This window comes from Lolium rigidum, chromosome 5 (assembly GCF_022539505.1).
Source record: "Lolium rigidum isolate FL_2022 chromosome 5, APGP_CSIRO_Lrig_0.1, whole genome shotgun sequence".
Classification (NCBI taxonomy): domain Eukaryota; kingdom Viridiplantae; phylum Streptophyta; class Magnoliopsida; order Poales; family Poaceae; genus Lolium; species Lolium rigidum.
Window position 1 is genome coordinate 266,514,355 of NC_061512.1, and position 9,763 is coordinate 266,524,117.

The following is a 9,763-nucleotide window of genomic DNA, read 5'->3' on the forward strand; positions in this document are numbered from 1 at the left end:
GTTTTTCTAAAAATTTAAAACGTAGTACTTTTTATAATTCTAGTATTGTTAGTGACGCCTTCAATTTTTTCAGATAATGTGTGCAATGGAACCACAAAAGATTTGTTGTGGTGGAGGCTCAATTGTTCCGACTAATAAATTATGAATAATAACAAGCATGCGAGGTTCTAACAACCCGTGATGTCCGATGACATAAATTTTCAGAATAGAACTTGACTTTTGAACAAAATATTAGAAAATTCATAAGGAAGTTCCATGATGATTCCTAAGGATCACCTCACCACCTCCTCACCAGGCAGTGTTTATTTGCATATTTGGAAAGTTGATGGCTTATTACATTTATATTTTATTAAAATTATTTTTTACTCCGTCACATGCTACTAATGTTTGTATTCTAATTTTGACTAAGAAAAGAGGAAAACGATGTGGTCTACACAACTATTTCACTTGAAGATAACTTTGGGCATATGAATACTTAGAATAGGTTCTTTTCATATGGACAATTTAACACACAATTGTGGTGTTGTTTTACATGCTCGTGATGTAGTATTTTTTTTCAACGTTGATGCATATACAACTTTTCAAGTTAAAATCACGGAATATAACAATACCAATACACACTTCACGATATAGGTATAATGCATATCCAAACAAATGTTCATATGACAGACTGATCTAGCTTAGCTTAGTTATAACTACTAGAATACTCTATGGCGTATGAGGAGTCAACAAGTGGTCCAAGCCCATTTTTGTTCTCATACTCTCGCTAGTTCCACGTATTGCTCGCTTTCTTTTTTGTCTCATGATCATATATATGATTCATTATAGAACTCGACTAGCTAATATCTCCGTTCATAGTCATGTTATATGTTGTGTCTCGATGATCGTATTTGCATGCATTTTAATGTTCCTCGACATGATATTCGTAAAATCATAGAAGAAGCACTCATATACTAGAGGATAATCTACCATGGTTTTGATTCGCCAAATTCTAGGGGTTTGTAATAAGAAAATTGATTATTGCGGATTTAACTTATAATTAAGTAGTCTCATCGACGTCATATTCGTTAGAACAAGATCTTATCATCCATTCGTACTTATACAGATCTTGATGTTGAGATCAACCAGTTATCATTGACTTAGAAATTGTTGTTTCCCACCTGCATTATAATAAACAAAACTATGGATGCATACCCATACTAAGACCACAAACATAAGAATTATATATACTTTAGCACTTCGTTCCATAACCAAAAATTAGACAAAGATCCTCTGCAAACATGATAAAACAAAGTTAACCCATGAACAAAAGTGAAGCCAAACATTATAGTTGTACAAGAGAGAACTAATATCCGGAAACAGTGTAATGTTGTTAGTTAAGCAATGCGGTTCTTGGCTTCTCGTGCGGCCACCCGGTTCTTGGCGTCTCGCATGGCCAGCTGGCTCTTCCCTTCTCCCGCCGCCTCCACCATCGCCTCCCCTGACATCCACCGCTCAAACGCGGAGCCAAGCCACAGACGCGTCGCCACCCACATATCCTCTTCTCGCGTGGCCACCCGCATGTACTAATGATATTGTAGCTTAAAGCCTTGAACAATTCTCTCTTCATTTGCTACAAGTTGATTTTTATGAAATATTTTGTGGGCCACAAAATTTTAAGTGGGGAAATTTTAAAAAATTGTTATGTGTTTTTTAACCTGAACCGTCAAGAATTAAGGTTTATCCAACAATAGCAACAAATGTTTTTTCCCTCCTGTTTACAATGATCCCCAAATCTTACTCTCTAAATTCAATCAATTTGTATTTTATGTTTTTTTTAAATACTGAAACGCACAACAGAATATACATGAATAAAAGCTAAAGAATATATTTTAATTTGATCTAATATTTTATCATACCAAAATTAAATTTGTTTCTATTTAATGTCCGGTCAACCTCAATTATTAGTCGATGAAAACTTTTTTTTTTTGAAACCGTACGCCCGAAGGCATACGAACTTGTATTCATACCGTAGTAAGGAAAAATACAGGGAGATTCAAGTACAAATACAAGTACAAAGAAAGAAGGATACAGGAGGACGTTTTTATTTCGATCCTGCAATTGCTGACTATTCATGCTCATAGGGTGGGTCTAGGATATTGATCATAGACAATTTGATGAAGACCCTAACATATATATATATCTAGCCAAGGACCACGTCTTTCTAATTTGATAAGAAGACCTTCAGTACGTGTGTAGAAATGCAATGTGGTCAGCCCGACCTAAAGCTATCGACCCCATCGTCACACGCCATTCCAAGTGCCGCCCACGCGAGCCACAACCATATGTGCAGCCCCGCTCGTCGCCGTCGGGCACCGCGACACCTAATTGTTGATAGGCTGAGCCTCACCCGCCCAGTACTCGGGGGGGGGGGGGGGGATGCAGCCAAGGAGAGAAATCCCACAAGCTGACGGCGGCAGCAAATCCATACGGTGGAAGCAGCCAAATTGGGATTCGGTTGGCGTGGGCAATGGGGGGCTTGACCGCAGTAGAGACCGGATCTCCTAGGAGGGCGTCCGACCACGGTAGTATCCGTACCTCATGCCAGAGAAGGCGGCACCACTCACCGGAGATTGAGGGGTGGCGGACTTTCTGGGAAGAACCCAATCGAGTTCTCTAGGCAGAAATTTCTCTTCCCGACCTCCGCAATCTGTTGACCGGCGTCGCTCCCGATCGCGAGCATGCGCCGGAGACACATGCCGCTCAGCTCTACCTTGCCCCTGCCGAAGGCCGCATATCCCTTCGCTCATGCTATCGACTGCACGCGCTAGGATCTACCATGGAGAAGCACCTCCACACCCGCGGGCGACGGCGGCGAGGCTCTCTCGTTCCCTTGCTCGCGAGGGTGGGCGCGGGGATCACCCTCCAGGTTAGGGTGTGGCGCGCCCATCGGGTGCCACGGCGGCCGGCGCGTGGGCTTGACCCGCTGCCTCGACGCGACGGGCGGCGGTGTGGTGGCGGCGCATCCTGGAGGTTGATGGCGTCGGTATCTCTAGATGGCGCGGGCCATGGGCAGCGTGGGTCGTGGTCGTTTGCCTTTGCAGTAGCGGGTGGAGGCGGCGCCGTGGTGGTAGGTGGTCGGCCGACCTCTGCGGAGGAAGGAGGGCGGCTCGATGGCGGGCTGGATTGGGAGGTCGGCGGCGAGATGCGCTGCCATGTTGTGATTGCTGCAGGCTGGATCTGGGCCAGGCGGGCATGGATCTGCCGGCGGCGGCGCGACGGTGTCCTCTTGGTGGTGCTGGCCACGGAGAGGCGGCGATGGTGGCTCAATTTGGGGCGACGCGAGCTGGTGGGCGGCAGGCTGGTGGTGACGAGATCCACGCATCGGGGGTGGGATGGTGCGGGTTGCCGGACAAGGGAAATGCGGCGGCTACGGCGAGCTTTGGGGTTGGATCCGGGCCAAGCGGGCCTGGATCTGGCCATTGCTTTATGGGCCTTGTTGGGCCCGAGCTTTGCGGGCCGTTTTGCGGCTGCCTTTCCTGCGTCTAGCGGCTGGCGTACCCTACCACCTCTGCGTATGGACCTCGTGGGCTCCTAGGCTACGGATTTCCGGGGGTTGGTGGTAGAGGGGTTCGAGAGAAATCCTTGTCGGCTGGTCCGACACCGATGCAGCAGCGCCTGCGGGTGTCGCCTTTCCTTCTTGGAGGGCATCGTGGATCCCCGGTACCACCTAACTCCGAGTATCGGGGGAAACCCTAGGTCCAGTTCGCTGGTCCGGGCAGCAGCGGCGTGTTGACGTCGTATCCCTTTCTGAAGGTGTTGCCTTGGTACTTGGTGATCCGTGGTGCGTGTAGCGTGGTAGGGAAACTTCGGAGGACGTCGACAGTTGCGGAGTGCCATCGTTTAGTCAATCTGGCATTAGCTTTCTTTGTATCTTCCCTTTCAGTTGGGCATGTTTCTACTGTTGCCCCAACATTTTTTCTTTGTTTGAGCTCTTGTATAGTGTCGTTGCTTTATTTATAAAGCGGAACGAAAGCCTATTTCGAGGAAAAGATCTTGTTTCATAGCTATTGATCGAAACCGAAGGCATGTGCCTTTGGATCGGATTCTTGCACCTGCCAGGAGAGGCACGAAGCCACTCACCCCATTGTTGAATTTCTTCCTTTTCAGCACTGCAGCCACCCTCCGGGTGGAATAACATACCACATTCAAAGCAAAAGTGAGGTATTTTCTCATACTTTACATCAAACCATTTGCCCTCAACCTCGTCTTCTGAATCCCTCAGCATAACTCCACGAACCAAAGGTTTTGAAACCTGAATTTCGACCCTTATCCAAAGTTCTTCTCCCCAGGCGAGTCCATCTGCATCCACATCCCCGGACAAGTACTTGCCAATCCAGTTGCCAATCAGCTTCACATACACCTTATTCATCATGTCCAGAGGGAGGTCAAGGACTCTCACCCATACAGCCATTTTCTCGAAGGCCATGTCGGATGGACGAACCTTTCCATCATACTCCTCCAGCAAGATAGCATTGAAGTCGAACTGCCATGGGCCATTCTTGGTCGCATGCTTCCAATCCCGCTCTGAACCGAAACGGACGACGAACCTGTTGTCCCCCATGTCTTTGAAATGTGCTGGTTTGTGCAGGCCCCATGCGCGCTGCATCGCACGCTCCAAAGCAGAGATCACCAGCTTCCAGGGCGTGCAGGCTTTGCCAACCGCCGCTCATCTTGGCTTCGGGACATGTTCAGAACTTCAGATCCCACATCCTTGATCACTAGCCCTGACGCCTCCTTGTCCGTGAGGATGAGATCTCCCAACCTTGCCGACAAGGAAGAGGAAGCTGACACTTCCTCCGAGCCCTTCGCCGGCGAGAGAGATGGAGCCCGGCGGACTTCCACATCCACCAGCCTTGAACTCGAAGATGCCATGACGAACCAGCAACACCCCCACCCGCAGCAGCACGCAGGGAGTCGAAACCGAGGACCCAACCGGCCAAGGGCAAGCGCGCCGCCGCGATCGCCGTCGCCCCCACCGAGATATAACCGCCCCCGAGAGAGAAACTCTAGCCCTACGCACGATCGCCTCCCGATCGCCCTCTTGCGTAACTCACGCTCGTGGTGGACCCGCCCTACGAAGGCAGCAAGTCGACGGCGACTCTCGGTATGGAAAAATTCCTTCTCCTCGATCTGACTCCGATTGCGGGAGAGTCTAGGATAGTGCATGCCGGTTCCATATATATTCGTATTCCCTACCAACCAACAAGTCGGAAACCCCCAGGTCAATCGTCCCCAAACCCAAACCCAAACCATGGCGGCGGAGGCGGCCGACTCCGTCCACCCCGCGGATCCTCCTGTGAAAGACTGCTCCGGCGATCCGCCCGTGCTGCCACTCTCCACTCCCCTCTCTCCAATCCCCCAGCCATCACCACCACCACCACCAAGCACGGCCTCGCCCACCGGTGCTCGGACCTTGCCTGTGTTCGAGCGTGACGTGTTCCTTGGCAACGTCGACGTGTTCCTTCCACCGGGGACACCATCATCGGGTTCCGGTGTGTTCCCGAGCAACGAGATCCGGATCAGCCGCCGGTCGACCGCCAGCAGCAGGTGCCCACCGCTGGCCGTGCTGCAGGTGATCAGCGCCTACTCCTTGCGCTGCAAGCTCCAGGAGAACACGCTGGATCTCCATCCTGGATCCGTCCTGCTCGGCAACCTGCACTCCACCTGCTGGAACCAACGCATGGTTTGTATACACACTTTCCAAGCCAGATCTTTGGTCAATTTTAAATTGGTTGCAATTGTTATAGCCTATAGGTTTATAATATATGCTTCTCATTGATTGTGGTTTTCTAGACCGCTGTGGTGGCGGCTGGGGAGGAGGAGCTGCACCTTGTGGCTATGCAAAGCAAGGTCAAGGGTGTCCCAAGTTTCTGGTGTTGGTCTGCACAAAAAGGGCTCTATACGGCATGCCTTGGGATGCTCAACCAGCGGCGCCTTGCCATTGTGTTTGATCTCGACCAGACCCTCGTGTCTTGTTACAACGAGCAAACATTCAAGACTCTCACGAAAAAGATCGAGTCATCCTTGGAGAATCCTGAACTTGCTGATGATACGCAATTGGCACTTCGCAATCAACTCGGTAATGTCTCCAAGGATCAATTATTTCTCAAGGATTACAAAGAGAAACGTGCTATCACTGTCGGTGATGAGATTGTGAGGAGCCAAGATGAAAAGAGCATGCTGCATAAACCTGGCGGACTACGACAAGTTATTGTTCGGCCCGTGATCAGGGTCCCGACAAGGAATGCAGTTCTGACTTGCCTCGACCCAACGGTATATATGATTTGCTTGGACATTCTGCAAATCACCAAAATATCCTTTATTAATTGCTGTTGAGAAAGTACTCACCTGCTGCAACATTATATGTCATCCAGGATGCTGAAAGTAGTTACTTTGCAAACATACGGCCTGGTTGGGATGACTTGAAGAGTTGCCTGATTACTGCCAACGGATTCAGAAGATATAAGGTCTACGTATGTACAATGGCTGGTACATATTATGCTCTTGAGGCATGGAGACTGCTTGATCCAGAAGGCAGATTGATCAGTTCAGAGGAGATTTCTCAGCGCTTAATATGTGTGAGGCGAGGTAAAATTTAGAGTGACTTTAATTTTGACTATTCTTATTTCATGAGACCCTCAGTGGATGCATTCCAAATACTAATAGCTAGGTTTCATAGAGATAAGTACGTTTGATCACTAGCTACCGAGTATTCTTAAGTAGTAATTTTTTTCCATAATGGGAGTAATCATGCTTTTTGGGGAAAGAGAATCTTTAGCTACTATTGCTTATAATTTAGATTAAAAAATAACAATTTGGAATATTTGTATCATCATATATGTTGGTTACATGCACAACTACTATAACATCCTTAGGTACAAGTAAAAGAAACATTTGTTGATGGATGGAAAATAGAATAATACTTGACTGTGTTTCTTGCTTGTTCCACATTCACCTTCTTTTTATTTTATTTCGTTGACTGTCAGGTTCCAAAAAGTCGCTTCAGCACGTGTTCCGAAAAAGTTTATGCCATCCAAATATGGCCATTGTGATTGATGACCGCCTGGATGTTTGGGATGAGAAAGATAAGAGACATGTTCATAATTTGCCGGCCTACAATCCATCAGTTGCCACTGAAGACAAGGTGATTTATTTGCATCTAAATGCTTGCCTTTCTTAATATCTGTAGAGAACAAATCTGGACTAGTTCTAACAGGCTGCATGTATTTTAACTGATCAGGTGGTGCATGGTCCCAATGCGCTTCAGATTGTAAGAAGTATTACACGAAAAGTTCAGAAAGGATTCTTCAGGTTTATATAAAAGACAATACGATATAGCCGGCACACTCTCGGTATTCTATCTATTTTGGCTGTCTGTCTCTGTTTAATCACTGGGTTATATATCTTGTAGCGAGTTTGATGGGATGCTTCTGAAAGCAGTAGATGAACTAATGTATGAAAATGATGTACTGGATCTCCCATGCACTCCAGATGTTGGCGACTACCTACAACTGAGGGTATTTTCTTGCTACCTTTGTATTGCTTGGTCCGTGACTAACAATCAGGCATTTATAACACTTGCTATTACATTCCAGAACAACAAGATCGTAAGACGCAGTGATGCTTCTATATCACCCAAACATACAAGTAGGGCTGAAGTACAGAATGGGAGCAAGAATTAATGGAGAGGTAAGTTTTCCAATTCTTTCAGTTTACTTGTTACCCTAAATCAGAATGGGAGCAAGAATATAATGTGGCCAATTATGCCATCTGAGTATAATGTTGTAATGCGTGCACATTCATTTGTTTCAATATCTCTGAAGTGACTCGCAAAAAAAGCCCCCAAAGTCAGAACTTGCGGTTAGCTAATTTTTTTTCCTTGTTGCTGATGGAGTTTTGCTGCAAGTGCAATTTATGTAGTTCATGACCCGATGATCAGTAAAAAGTACTGTACTTTTTTCGTTTGATCAAAATATCAAATCTCAAATTCCCTAATGTACCCTATACTCATGCAGTTATGTACTTGTATTAGTTTTCATGCAGCCTGATTTTCATGACTGTACACATGAGATAATTCTTATGACTAAACTAAATAATTTCATTCTTGCAGATTGGCCTGGTTGGTTCATCTAATCAAGTAGGCCGGCAAGGGATATTAAGTTTTCCGATAAATCTGGATCTATGTTGAGCCAACTTAATTCAGCTGCGATAACAGAACACTTCAGACTTTTACCGTTGATCTTCTAGAGCTGCTTTGTTTAAGATAGCATGGTAATACTTAGTGGTGTGCATGCGTGCATGGAGAACTTCTAGAACTGGATGGTGTACAGATGGACTTGTCCGAGACTTAATTTTTTTAAAAGTTTTGGATATATTTTGTAATCTATAGGGTTATATGGGCTGGCCCAATAATTCCAGCAACACAGAATCCACCGAGGACAACACACCACACTCAGCATTTTAAATTATACATACATCAAGATATTAACTAGCACCCCACATTTTGGCAAGTTATATATGTAATTACGTATAGTAGTGTGTTGATGGAAATTTAATTCGTCTTCTGGGTGCGTATGCTCCCTCTACAAAAAATCATATTTTGAAGTTTCGAATTTTTTTGGCAAAAGAATTTACATGTACATATGTGCGTTCGTCAAGTTTCACGAAAATTATTATTTTTAGCACTGAGTTTTTTCTTTTTTACACACGTCATATGACAAGTCGATTTTTTATGAAACGACTTTGTGAGCTCGTGGCACGTGAAGATGTACGTGCAAATTTTTTGTTTCCATTTTTTTTTGAAATTCAAAATATGTGTATGATGTATGACAAAATAGAGGGGGTACATGCTCCCATTTTTCAAAATGGAGGTAGTATGTTGAACAAAACATAGCTGGCTATAGCGACACTTTTTTTTGAACTGGCTATAGCGACACTAGTTAAACAATTACAGTATATATTTGTTTCTTTTTTTTGAGGTTAAGGTATATCATTCATTCATAAAAAAACAAGATCCCGATTACAATCATTGTTCAAGGCTCTATTGATCTGTTCTGGAAACATATTGTTCCAAAGGGTTCCAGATCCTAATCTCCTAACATAATCAACACAAGCATGTGCTGCAGCATTTCGATCTCTTTTAACAAACATACATTTCCATCCTGGGAAGTTGAAACTATTATGAAGAAAGTCAGAGACAAAACTCTTCAGCTTGGACTGGCAATCATTCTTCCGATGGATAGAATTGGAAGGAGGAAATTTTGGAGCGTGCTTTATTATAAGATTGAAATTCTGTGGTTTCAGACTTTTATGTAGCATGAATATCTAATTAGTGAGGCCCAAAAGCTAGGCAAACCTGCTGGTTGGTCCCTCGAAGTACAGCTGGGCATGGGCAGCCTGGCTCGGATGACCTGGGCCTAAAATCTTGGGCCGGGCTAGGCTCGGACCTGACTTTTGAGTCCGAACATCGGGCCAGGCCTGGGCTTGCATTTTCGTGATTTAGGTAAGGTTCGGCCGGGTTTTTCGGGCCGGGCCGGGCTTTTGCCAGCTCGGGCCGGGTTCAAGTTTGATTTATAGGCCCGGCAATCGGGCCAGACCGAATTCAGACTTGACATTTTAGCATCGGGATTTTTCGGGCTTGGCCCAAAACCCGGCCTGGCCCAAGTTTTGCCCAGGTGTACCTCGAAGCGACAGAAAGATAAACCAAATATTTATTTTTGCC